This window comes from Mus caroli, unplaced genomic scaffold (genome assembly GCF_978045245.1).
Source record: "Mus caroli unplaced genomic scaffold, Mus_caroli_1 scaffold_5, whole genome shotgun sequence".
NCBI lineage: Eukaryota > Metazoa > Chordata > Mammalia > Rodentia > Muridae > Mus > Mus caroli.
The window spans coordinates 115,409,420-115,422,635 of record NW_028227260.1 but is presented as its reverse complement, the minus strand read 5'-3'; positions in this window follow the sequence as shown (position 1 = coordinate 115,422,635).

Here is a 13,216-nt window from a genome sequence, read left to right as displayed (position 1 = left end):
TGATGGCCGTCTAGGCCGTCTTCTGCTACATATGAAGCTAGAGACAAAAGCTCTTGGGATAATGGTTAGTTCATATTGTTGTTCTACCTATAGGGTTGCAGACTCCTTCTGCTCCTTGGATACATTCTCTAGCTCCTCCATTAGGGCCCTGTGTTCCATCCAATAAATGACAGTGAGCATCCACTTCTGTATTTGCAAGGCACTGGCATATCCTCCTATGAGACAGCTATATCAGGGTCTGTTCAGCAACATCTTGCTGGCATGTGCAATAGTGTCTGCTTTTGGTGGATAATTATGGGATGGAAGCCTAGGTGGGTTAGTCTAAGGATGGTCCATACTTTTGCCTTACCTCCAAATTTTGACTCTGTAACTCTTTCCATGGGTATTTTGTTCCCTATTCTAAGGATGTATGACGTATCCACGCGTTGATTTTCATTCTTGATTTTCTTGTGTTTTGCAAATTGTATATTGGGTATTGTAAGTTTCTGGGTTAGTATCCACTTATCAGTGAGTGCATTTCAAGTCACTTCTTTTGTGATTTGGTTATCTCACTCAGGATGATATCTTCCAGATACATCTATCTGCCTAAGAATTTTATGAATCCATTGTTTTAATAGCTGAGCAGTACTCCAAAGTATAAATGTACCACATTTTCTATATCCATTCCCCTATTGAGGGACATCTGGGTTCTTTCCAGCTTCTGGCCATTATAAATAAGGCTGCCATGAACATACTACTGCATGTGTCCTTACTACCAGTGTGACCATCTTCTGGGTATGTGCCCAGGAAAGGAATTGCTGGATCTTCAGGTAGTACTATATCCAATTTTTTGAGAAATTACCAGACTGATTTCCAGAGTGGTTGTACAAGCTTGCAATCCCACGAACAATGGAGGAGTGTTCCTCTTTCTCCACATCCTTGCCAGCATCTGCTGTCACCCGAATTTTTGATCTTAGCCATTCTGACTGATGTGAGGTAGAATCTCAGTTTTGTTTTTATTTCTATTTCCCTGATGGTTAAAGATGTTGAACATTTTTTTTTCAAGTGCTTCTCAACCCTTCGGTATTCCTCAGTTGAGAATTCTTTTTTAGCTCTGTACCCCATTTTTAATGGGTTATTTGAATTTCTGGAGTCCAGCTTCTTGAGATCTTTGTATATATTGGATATTAGTCCCCTATCAGATTTAGGTTTGGTAAAAATTCATTCCCAATCTGTTGGTGGCCTTTTTATCCTATTGACAGTGTCTTTTGTTTTACAGAAGCTTTGCAATTTTTTCTGGTCCCATTTGTTGATACTTAGTCTTAAAGCACAAGTTATTGCTGTTCTGTTCAGGAAATATTCTCCTGTGCCCATATCTTCGAGGCTTTTCCCCACTTTCTCCTCTATAAATTTCAGTGTCTCTGATTTTATGTGGAGGTCTTTGATCCACTTAGACTTGAGATTTGTACAAGGAGATAAGAATGGATCAGTTCTCATTCTTCTACATAATAAACACCTGTTGTGCCAGCACCATTTGTTGAAAATGCTGTCTTTTTTCCACTGGATGGTTTTAGCTCCCCTGTCAAAGATCAAGGGACCATAGGTGTGTGGGTTCATGTTTTAATTTTATTTGGTATTTATTTCATTTAAATTTCCAATGCTATACCAAAAGTCCCCCACAAGCTCCCCTCACTACCCCCTTACTCCCACTTCTTGGCCCTGGCATTCCCCTGTACTGAGACATATAAAGTTTGCACGACCAATGGGCCTCTGTTTCCACTGATGGCCAAATAGGCTAACTTCTGATATATATGCAGCTAGAGACACGAGTTCTGGGGGGTACTGTTTAGTTCAAATTGTTGTTCCACCTATAGGGTTGCAGATCCGTTTAGCTCTTTGGGTACTTTCTTTAGCTCCTCCATTAAGGGCCCTGTGATCCATCCAAAAGCTGACTGTGAGCATCCATTTCTGTGTTTGCTAGGTCCGGGCATAGTCTTTCAGCAAAATCTTGATGGTATATGCAATGGTGTCAGTGTTTGGAGGCTGATTATGGGATGGATCCCCGGATATGGCAGTCTCTAGATGATCCATCCTTTCGTCTGAGCTCCAAACTTTGCCTCTGTAACTCCCTTGCATGAGTGTTTTGATCCCAATTCTAAAAAGGGGAAAAGTATCCACACGTTGGTCTTTGTTCTTCATGACTTTCATGTGTTTCTCAAATTGTATCTTATGTTTTGGGTATTCTAACTTTCTGGGCTAATATCCACTTATCAGTGAGTACATATTCTGTGAGTTTTTTTTGTCATTAGGTTACCTCACTCAGGATGATGCCCTCCAGGTCCATCCATTTGCCTAGGAATTTCATAAATTCATTCATTTTAATAGATGAGTAGTACTCCATTGTGCAAATGTACCACATTTTCTGTATCCATTCCTCTGTTGAGGGGCATCTGGGTTCTTTCCAGCTTCTGGCTATTATAAATAAGGCTCCTATGTACATAGTGGAGAATGTGTCCTACTTTCTGGTTGGAACATCTTCTGGATATATGCCCAGAAGTGGTATTGCGGGATCCTCTGGTAGTACTATGTCCAATTTTCTGAAAAACCACCAGACTTATTTCCAGAGTGGTCGCACAAGCTTGCAATCCCACCAGCAATGGAGGAGTGTTCCTCTTTCTCCACATCCTTGCCAGCATCTGCTGTCACCTGAATTTTTTAGCCATTCTGACTTATGTGAGGTGGAATATCAGGGTTGTTTCATTTCTGTGTCTTCAATTCTAATCCATTGATCTACCTGTCTTTTGCAGTACCAGTAACATGCAGTTTTTATCATGTAGTACAGCTTGAGTTCAGCCATGGTGATTCCTAAAGAGGTTCTTTTCTTATTGAGAATAGTTTTTGCTATCCTAGTTTTTTTGTTGTATTTTTGTTTTTTGTTTTTTGTTTTTTTTTTGTTTTGTTGTTTTTGTTTTAGTTATTCCAGATAAATTTGCAAATTGCCCATTCTAACTCAGTGAAAAATTGAGTTAGAATTTTGATGGGTATTGCATTGAATCTGTAGACTGTTTTCAGCAAATAGACATTTTTTACTATATAAATCCTACCAATCCATCAATATGGAAGATCTTTTTATCTTCTGAGTTCTTCAATTTCTTTCTTCAGAGACATGAAGTTCTTGTCATACGAGACTTTTCACTCCCTTAGTTACAGTCACACCAAGGAATTTTATATTTTTTGACTATTGTGGAGGGTGTTGAATCCCTATTTTCTTTCTCATCCTCTTTATCCTTTGTGTAGGGAAAGGCCACTGACATGTTTGAGTTAATTTTATATTCAGCTACTGCACTGAAGTTGTGTATCAGGTTTAGGATTTCTCTGGTGTAATTTTTGGGTTTACTGATACATGCTGTCATATCTTCTGGAAATAGTGATATTTTGCCATCTTCCTTTCCAATTTGTATTCATTTGTTATCCTTTTGTTGTTGAAATGGTCTGGCTAGGACTTCAACTAGTATGTTGAATAAGTAGGGAGAAAGTGGGCAGCCTTGTCTAGTCGCTGATTTTAGTAGGATTGCTTCAAGTTTCTCACCATTTACTTTGATGTTGGCTACCGGTTTGCTGTCTCTTGCTTTTTCTATGTTTATGTATGGGCCTTGAATTCCTGAATTCCTCAACTTTTATTATAAATGGTGTAGCATTTTATCAAATGCTTTTTCAGCATCTAATGAGATGATCATGTGGTTTTTGTCTTTGAGTTTGTTTCTATAGTAGATTCAGTTGATAGATTTCTGTATACTTAACCATTCCTGCATCGCAGGGATGAAGCCTATATGATCATGATATATTCTTGGATTCAGTTTGCAAGAATTTTATTGAGTATTTTTGCATTGATATTCATAAGGGAAATTGGTCTGAGTTTCCTTTCATTGAGTCTTTTTATGGTTTGAGTACAATTGTTATTCTGGCTTAATAGAACCAATTGAATAGTGTACCTTCTCTTTTGATTTTGCATAATAGTTTGAATAGTATTGGTATTAGGTCTTCTTTGAACATCTCATAGAATTTTATACTAAACCCATCAGATCCTTGGCTTTTTTGTTGTTATTGTTGTTGTTGGGAGACTATTGATTACTGCTTCTATCTCTTTAGGGGTTATGGGAGTATTTCCAGGGTTTATCTGCTCCTAGTTTCAATTTGATACCTGATATCTGTCTAGATATTTGTCCAATTCATCTAGATTTTCCAGTTTTGTTGAGTATAGGCTTTTGTAGTAGGATTTGATGATGATTTTTTTTTGGATTTCCTAAATTTCTGTTGTTATGTCTCCCATTCCATTTCTGGTTTTGATAATTTGGATACTGTCCCTGTGCCCTGTAGTTAGCCTGGCTAAGGGTTTATCTATCTTGTTGATTTTCTCAAATAACCAGCTCCTTGTTTGGTTGATTCTTTGTACAGTTTATTTGTTTCCACTTGGTTGATTTCAGCCCTGAGTTTGATGGTTTCCTGCCTTCTACTCCTCTTGGGTGAATTTGCTTCCTTTTGTTCTAGAGCTTTTGGTTGTGCTGTCAAGCTGCTCCTGCATCCTCTCTCCAGTTTCTTTTTGGAGGCATTCAAAGGTATGAGTTTTCCTCTTAGGACTGCTTTCATTGTGTCCCATAAGTTTGGGTATGTTGTAGCTTCATTTTCATTAAACTCTAAAAAGTCTTTAATTACTTTCTTTATTTCCTCCTTGACCGAGTTATCATAGAGTCGATTGTTTTTCACCTTTCACGTGTATGTGGGTTTTCTGTTATCTATATTTTTTATTGAATATCAGCCTTTTTCTGAGGTAATCTGATAGGATCCATGGGATTATTTCAATATTTTTATATCTGTTGAGGCATGTTTTGTGACTGATTAAATGGTCAGTTTTGGAGAAGGCATCATGAGGTGTGAGGTACAATATGTGTTTTGTGCTTTACTAAATTTCTTTTATGAATGTGGATGCTTTTGCATTTGGAGCATGGATGTTCAGAATTGAGATTTCATCTTGGTAGATTTTACCTTTGATGACTATGATTTTCCCCCTTTGTCTTTTTTGATAACTTTTGGTTGAAAGTCAATTTTATTTGATATTAGAATAGCTACTCCAGTATGTTTCTTGGGACCATTTGCTTGGAAAATTATTTTCCAGCCTTTTACTCTGAATTACTGTCTGTCTTTGTCCCTGAGGTGGGTTTCCTGCAATCAGCAAAATGTTGGGTCCTGGTTTTGTAGCCATTCTATTAGTCTATGTCTTCTTATTGGGGAATTTAGTCCATTGATGCTAAGATAAATTACAGAAAAGTAATTATTGCTTCCTGTTATTTTTGTTGTTGAAGTTGGGATTTTGTTCTTGCGGCTGCTTCTTTTAGGTTTGTTGAAGGATTACTTTCATGCTTTTTCTAGGGTGCAGTTTCCATCTTTTGTTGGTGTTTTCCTATTATTATCCTTTGAAGGTCTAGATTCGTGGAAAAATATTTTGTGAATTTTTTTTTGTCATGGAATACTTTGGTTTCTCCATCTATGGTAATTGATAGTTTTGCTGGGTACAGTAGACTAGGCAGACATTTGTGTTCTCTTACTGTCTGTATAACATCTGTCCAGGATCTTCTGGCTTTCATATTCTCTGGTGAGAAGTCTGGAGTAATTCTAATAGGTCTGCCTGTATATGTTACTTGAGCTTTTCCTCTAATTGCTTTTAATATTCTTTCTTTATTTAGTGCATTTGTTGTTCTGATTATTATGTGTCAGGAGGAATTTCTATTCTGGTCCAGTCTATTTGGAGTTTTGTATGCTTCTTGGATGGTCGCGGCCATCTCTTTCTTTAGGTATGGGAAGTTTTCTTATATATTTTGTTGAAGATATTTGCTGGACGTTTAAGTTGAAATTCTTCCTTCTCATCTACACCTATGTGGTCTGTGAATTTTTTCATGGGGATACTGAGCTTCTGGGCTAATATCTACTCATCAGTGAGTGCATATCATATATTTTGTGATTGGGTTACCTCCCTCAAGATGTTATCCTCCAGATCCATCCATTTGCCTAAGAATTTAATAAATTCATTTTTAAATAGCTGAGTAGTACTCTATTGTGTAAATAAACCATATTTTCTTTATCCATTCCTCTGTTGAAGGACATCTGGGTTCTTTCCAGTTTCTGACTATTACAAATAAGATAGCTATGAACATAGTGGAGCATGTGAAATTACTACAAATGGGAACATCTTTTGGGTTAATGCCCAAGAGTCGTATAGCTGGGTCCTTAGGTAGTACTATGTCCAATTTTCTGAGGAACTACCAAAATGATTCCCAGAGTGGTTGTACCTGCTTGCAACCCCACCAGAAATGGAGGAGTATTCCTCTTTCTCCACATTCTTGACAGCATCTGCTGTCACCTGCGTTTTGATCTTAGCCCTTATGAACGGTGTGAGGTGGAATATCAGGCTTGTTTTGATTTCCAATTCCTTGATTACTAAGGATATTGAACATTTCTTTAGGCGCTTCTCAGCCACTAGATTTTAAATAGGTGAGAATTTTTTTGTTTAGCTCTGTACCCCATTTTTAATAGGGTCATTTTTTCTCTAGCATTTAACTTCTTTAGTTCTTTGTATATATTGGATATTAGCTTTCTATTGGATGTAGGATTGTTAAAATTCTTTTCCCAGTTTGTTGGTATCCATTTTGTACTACTGACAATGTCCTTTGCCTTACAGAAGTTTTACAATTTTATGAGGTCATATTTGTTAACTCTTGTTGTTCAGGATATTGTCCACTGTGCCCAAGTGCCCAAGGCTCTTCCCAATGTACTTGTCTATTAGTTTCAATGTATCTGGTTTTATGAGTAGGTCCTTGATCCATTTGGAATTGAGCTTTGTTCAAGGAGATAAGAATGGATCAATTTGCATTTTTCTACAAGCTAACTTCTTATTCAAAGTATGTTGAAATACTCTCTTTTTTCTACTGGTTTTTTTTTAGCACCTTTGTCAATAAACACATGACCACATGTGTTTTGATTCATTTCTGGTTCTTCAATCCCATTCCACTGATCTACATGCCTGTCTCTGTACCAATACCATGCAGGTTTTTTAAAATTATTATTATAATTGCTCTGTAATACAACTTGAGGTCAGGGAATGTGTTTCCACCAGAAGTTCTTTTATTGTTGAGAATAGTTTTCACTATCCTTGGTTTCTTGTTATTATCAATGAATTTTCAAATTGTTCTTTCTTTTGAGATAACCCCCACTCTAGTTCTTCAGGACCCACATGAAGACAAAGCTGTACATCTACTACCTTTAAGCTGAGAGGCCTAGATCCAGCCTGTGTACTTTGTTAGTTGCTTAGAAGCAGAATAGTTAATATAGTTTGTTGTTCAGGAGCTTTGGTTTTATTCTTGCATTATTTGTTCTTCTCTCTCATGGAACTATACACTTAGCATGTGTGCACTACACATTCAACTCCCAAAGTAAATTTCATCAAATCTCCAAACTCAGAGGTTATCAATGAGTAGTCCACTAAATCCTACTTATTTCTGTTGTGTTTTTTAACAATTGGAGAAGATTGACATTCCATGTGTAAACTCTATCAATCATGGTCTAATCTCTCAGTAAGCAAAAAGCATGAGTGGTGTGTGGATACTCCATCTTTATCCCCTACTATCTTTTTATCTTCTATTTTTATTTTATACCAAGCCGAATTCCCCTTATAGCTTTTGTACCAGTCACAATGTATTATGATACAATCCTCCTAAGGCCAATGATACTCAGGCTTTTATGTCTCCAGGAACATGCTATTCTATCTATTTGGGCTTTTGTTACCTTATCTGCCTAAAAACTAATAATCATTAATCATATCAATTTGTTCTATTTATACACACACTGTGCATGTATGTTATATGATTATCATTATTATTACAAAACGCATATTTTTAAAATTATTTTATTAGGTATTTTTCTCATATACATTTCCAATGCTATCCCAATATCCCCCATACACTCCCCCCCCCACTCCCCTACCCAACCAGTCCCACTTTTTGGCCCTGGTGTTCTGTATATGCCCTGTACTGGGGCATATAAAGTTTGCAAGTCCAATGGGCCTCTGTTTCCAGTGATGGCCGAATAGGCCATCTTTTGATACATATGTAGCTAGAGTCAAGAGCTTTGGAATAAGGGTTAGTTCATAATATAGTTCGACGTATAGGGTTGAAGATTCCTTTAGCTCCTTGGGTACTTTCTCTAGCTCCTCAATTGGGGGCCCTGTGATCAATCCAATAGCTGACTGTTAGCATCCACTTCTGTTTTTGGTAGGTCTCAGCATAGTCTCACAAGAGACAGCTATATCTGCGTCCTTTCAGCAAAACCTTGCTAGTGTATGCAAATGTGTCAGAGTTTGGAAGCTGATTATGTGATGGATCCCCGGATAAGGCCGTCTCGAGATGGCCCATCAAAAGGGATCATTTTTTTTTAATATTTTTATTACATATTTTCCTCTATTACATTTCCAATACTATCCCAAAAGTCCCCCATAGCGCCCCCCACTTCCCTACCCACCCATTCCCATTCTTTTGGCCCTGGCATTCCCCTATATTGGGGCATATAAAGTTTGCAAGTCCAATGGGCCTCTCTTTCCATTGATGGCCGACTAGGCCATCTTTCGATACATATGCAGCTAGAGACAAGAGCTCCAGGGTTCTGGTTAGTACATCATGTTGTTCCAACAATAGGGTTGCAGATCCCTTTAGCTCCTTGGGTACTTTCTCTAGCTTCTCCATTGGGAGCCCTGTGATACATCCAATAGCTGACTGTGAACATCCACTCCTGTGTTTGCTAGGCCCCGGCATCATCTCACAAGAGACAGCTATATTTGGGTCCTTTCAGCAAGATCTTACTAGTGTATGCAATGGTGTCAGCGTTTAGAAGCTGATTATGGGACGGATCCCTGGATACAGCAGTCTCTAAATGGTCCATACTTTCATCACAGCTACGAACTTTGTCTCTGTAACTCCTTCCCTGGGTGTTTTGTTCCCAATTCTAAGAAGGTGCACAATGTCCACACTTTGGTCTTCATTCTTCTTGAGTTTCATGCGTTTATCAAATTGTATCTTATATCTTGGGTATCCTAAGTTTTGGGCTAATATCCACTTATCAATGAATACATATTGTGTGAGATCTTTTGTGATTGTGTTACTTCACTCAAGATGATGCCCTCCAGGTCCATCCATTTGGCTAGGAATTTCATAAATTCATTCTTTTTAATAGCTGAGTAGTACTCCATTGTGTAAATGTACCATAATTTCTGTATCCATTCCTCTGTTGAGGGACATCTGGGTTCTTTCCAGCTTCTGGCTATTATAAATAGGGCTGCTATAAACATAGTGGAGCATGTGTCCTTTTTACTGGTTGGGACATCTTCTGGATATATGCCCAGGAGAGGTATTGCTGGATCCTCTGGTAGTACTATGTCCAATTTTCTGAGGAACCGCCAGACTGATTTCCAGAGTGGTTGTACAAGCTTGCAATCCCACCAACAATGGAGGAGTGTTCCACTTTCTCCACATCCTCGCCAGCATCTGCTGTCACCTGAATTTTTGATCTTAGCCATTCTGACAGGTGTGAGGTGGATTCTCAGGGTTGTTTTGATTTGCATTTCCCTGATGATTAAGGATGTTGAACATTTTTTCAGGTGCTTCTCTGCCATTCGGTATTCCTCAGGTGAGAATTCTTTGTTCAGTTCTGAGCCCCATTTTTTAATGGGGTTATTTGACTTTCTGGAGTCCACCTTCTTGAGTTCTTTATATATATTGGATATTAGTCCCTTATCTGATTTAGGATAGGTGAAGATCCTTTCCCAATCTGTTGGTGGTTTTTTTGTCTTATTGATGGTGTCTTTAGCCTTGCAGAAGCTTTGTAGTTTCATGAGGTCCCACTTGTCAATTCTCGATCTTACAGCACAAGCCATTACTGTTCGATTCAGGAATTTTTCCCCTGTGCCCATATCTTCAAGGCTTTTCCCCACTTTCTCCTCTATAAGTTTCAGTGTCTCTGGTTTTATGTGAAGTTCCTTGATCCACTTAGACTTGACCTTAGTACAAGGAGATAGGAATGGATCGATTCGCATTCTTCTACATGTTAACAACCAGTTGTGCCAGCACCATTTGTTGAAAATGCTGTCTTTCTTCCACTGGATGTTTTTAGCTCCCTTGTCGAAGATCAAGTGACCATAGGTGTGTGGATTCATTTCTGGGTCTTCAATTCTATTCCATTGGTCTATTTGTCTGTCACTATACCAGTACCATGCAGTTTTTATCACAATTGCTCTGTAGTAGAGCTTTAGGTCCGGCATGGTGATTCCACCAGAGGTTCTTTTATCCTTGAGGAGAGTTTTTGCTATCCTAGGTTTTTTGTTATTCCAGATGAATTTGCAGATTGCACTTTCTAATTCGTTGAAGAATTGATTTGGAATTTTGATGGGGATTGCATTGAATCTGTAGATTGCTTTTGGCAAGATAGCCATTTTTACAATGTTGATCCTGCCAATCCATGAGCATGGGAGATCTTTCCATCTTCTGAGATCTTCTATAATTTCTTTCTTCAGAGACTTGAAGTTTTTATTATACAGATCTTTCACTTCCTTAGTTAGAGTCACGCCAAGATATTTTATATTATTTGTGACTATTGAGAAGGGTGTTGTTTCCCTAATTTCTTTCTCAGCCTGTTTATTCTTTGTGTAGAGAAAGGCCATTGATTTGTTTGAGTTAATTTTATATCCAGCTAATTCACCGAAGCTGTTTATCAGGCTTAGGAGTTCTCTGGTGGAATTTTTAGGGTCACTTATATATACTATCATATCATCTGCAAAAAGTGATATTTTGACTTCATCTTTTCCAATTTGTATCCCTTTGATCTCCTTTTGTTGTCGAATTGCTCGGGCTAGGACTTTAAGTACAATGTTGAATAGGTATGGAGAAAGTGGACAGCCTTGTCTAGTCCCTGATTTTAGAGGGATTGCTTCAAGCTTCTGACCATTTACTTTGATGTTGGCTACTGGTTTGCTGTAGATTGCTTTTATCATGTTTAGGTATGGGCCTTGAATTCCTGATCTTTCCAAGACTTTTATCATGAATGGGTGTTGGATCTTGTCAAATGCTTTTTCCGCATCTAACGAGATGACCATGTGGTTTTTGTCTTTGAGTTTGTTTATATACTGTATTACGTTGATGGATTTCCGTATATTGAACCATCCCTGCATCCCTGGGATGAAACCTACTTGGTCAGGATGGATGATTGTTTTGATGTGTGCTTGGATTCGGTTAGCAAGAACTTTATTGAGGATTTTTGCATCAATATTCATAAGGGATATTGGTCTGAAGTTTTCTATCTTTGTTAGGTCTTTTTGTGGTTTAGGTATCAGAGTAATTGTGGCTTCATAGAATGAGTTGGGTAGAGTACCTTCTGTTTCTATTTTGTGGAATAGTTTGTGAAGAACTGGGATTAGATCTTCTTTGAAGGTCTGATAGAACTCTGCACTAAACCCATCTGGTCCTGGGCTTTTTTTAGTTGGGAGACTATTAATGACTGCTTCTATTTCTTAGGGGGATATAGGGCTGTTTAGATCATTAACCTGATCTTGATTCAACTTTGGTACCTGGTATCTGTCTAGAAACTTCTCCATTTCATCCAGGTTCTCCAGTTTTGTTGAGTATAGCCTTTGGTAGAAGGATCTGATGGTGTTTTGGATGTCTTCAGGATCTGTTGTTATGTCTCCTTTTTCATTTCTGATTTTGTTAATTAGGATGCTTTCCCTGTGCCCTCTAGTGAGTCTGGCTAAGGGTTTATCTATCTTGTTGATTTTCTCAAAGAACCAGCTCCTTGATTGGTTGATTCTTTGAATAGTTTTTCTTGTTTCCACTTGGTTGATTTCACCCCTGAGTTTGATTATTTCCTGCCGTCTACTCCTCTTGGGTGAATTTGCTTCCTTTTGTTCTAGTGCTTTTAGGTGTGTTGTCAAGCTGCTAATGTGTGCTCTCTCTAGTTTCCTTTTGGAGGCACTCAGAGCTATGAGTTTTCCTCTTAAAAATGCTTTCATTGCGTCCCATAAGTTTGGGTATGTTGTGGCTTCATTTTCATTGAACTCTAAAAAGTCCTTAATTTCTTTCTTTATTCCTTCCTTGACCAAGGTATCATTGAGAAGAGTGTTGTTCAGTTTCCACATGAAGGTTGGCTTTCTATTATTTATTTTGTTATTGAAGATCAGCCTTAGTCCATGGTGATCTGATAGGATGCATGGGACAATTTCAATATTTTTATATCTGTTGAGGCCTGTTTTGTGACCAATTATGTGGTCAATTTTGGAGAAGGTACCATGAGGTGCTGAGAAGAAGGTATATCCTTTTGTTTTAGGATAGAATGTTCTGTAGATATCTGCCAGATCCATTTGATTCATAATTTCTGTTAGTTTCACTGTGTCCCTGTTTAGTTTCTGTTTCCATGATCTGTCCATTGGTGAAAGTGGTGTGTTGAAGTCTCCCACTATTATTGTATGAGGTGCAATGTGTGCTTTGAGCTTTACTAAAGTTTCTTTAATGAATGTGGCTGCCTTTGTATTTGGAGCATAGATATTCAGGATTGATAGTTCCTCTTGGAGGATTTTACCTTTGATGAGTATGAAGTGTCCCTCCCTGTCTTTTTTAATGACTTTGGGTTGGAAGTCAATCTTATCAGATATTAGAATGGCTACTCCAGCTTGTTTCTTCATGCCATTTGCTTGGAAAATTGTTTTCCAGCCTTTCATTCTGAGGTAGTGTCTATCCTTTTCTCTGAGATGAGTTTCCTGTAAGCAGCAAAATGTTGGGTCTTGTTTGTGTAGCCAGTTTGTTAGTCTATGTCTTTTTATCGGGGAGTTGAGTCCATTGATATTAAGAGATATTAAGGAAAAGTAATTGTTGTTTCCTGTTACTTTTGTTGTTAAATTTGGCATTCTGTTCTTGTGGCTGTCTTCTTTTAGGTTTGTTGAGGGATTACCTTCTTGTTGTTTCTAGGGCGTGGTTCCTGTCCTTGTATTGGTTTTTTTCTGTTATTATCCTTTGAAGGGCTGGATTCGTGGAGAGATAATGTGTGAATTTGGTTTTGTCGTGGAATACTTTGGTTTCTCCATCTATGTTAATTGAGAGTTTGGCTGGGTATAGTAGCCTGGGCTGGAATTTGTGTTCTTTTAGTGTCT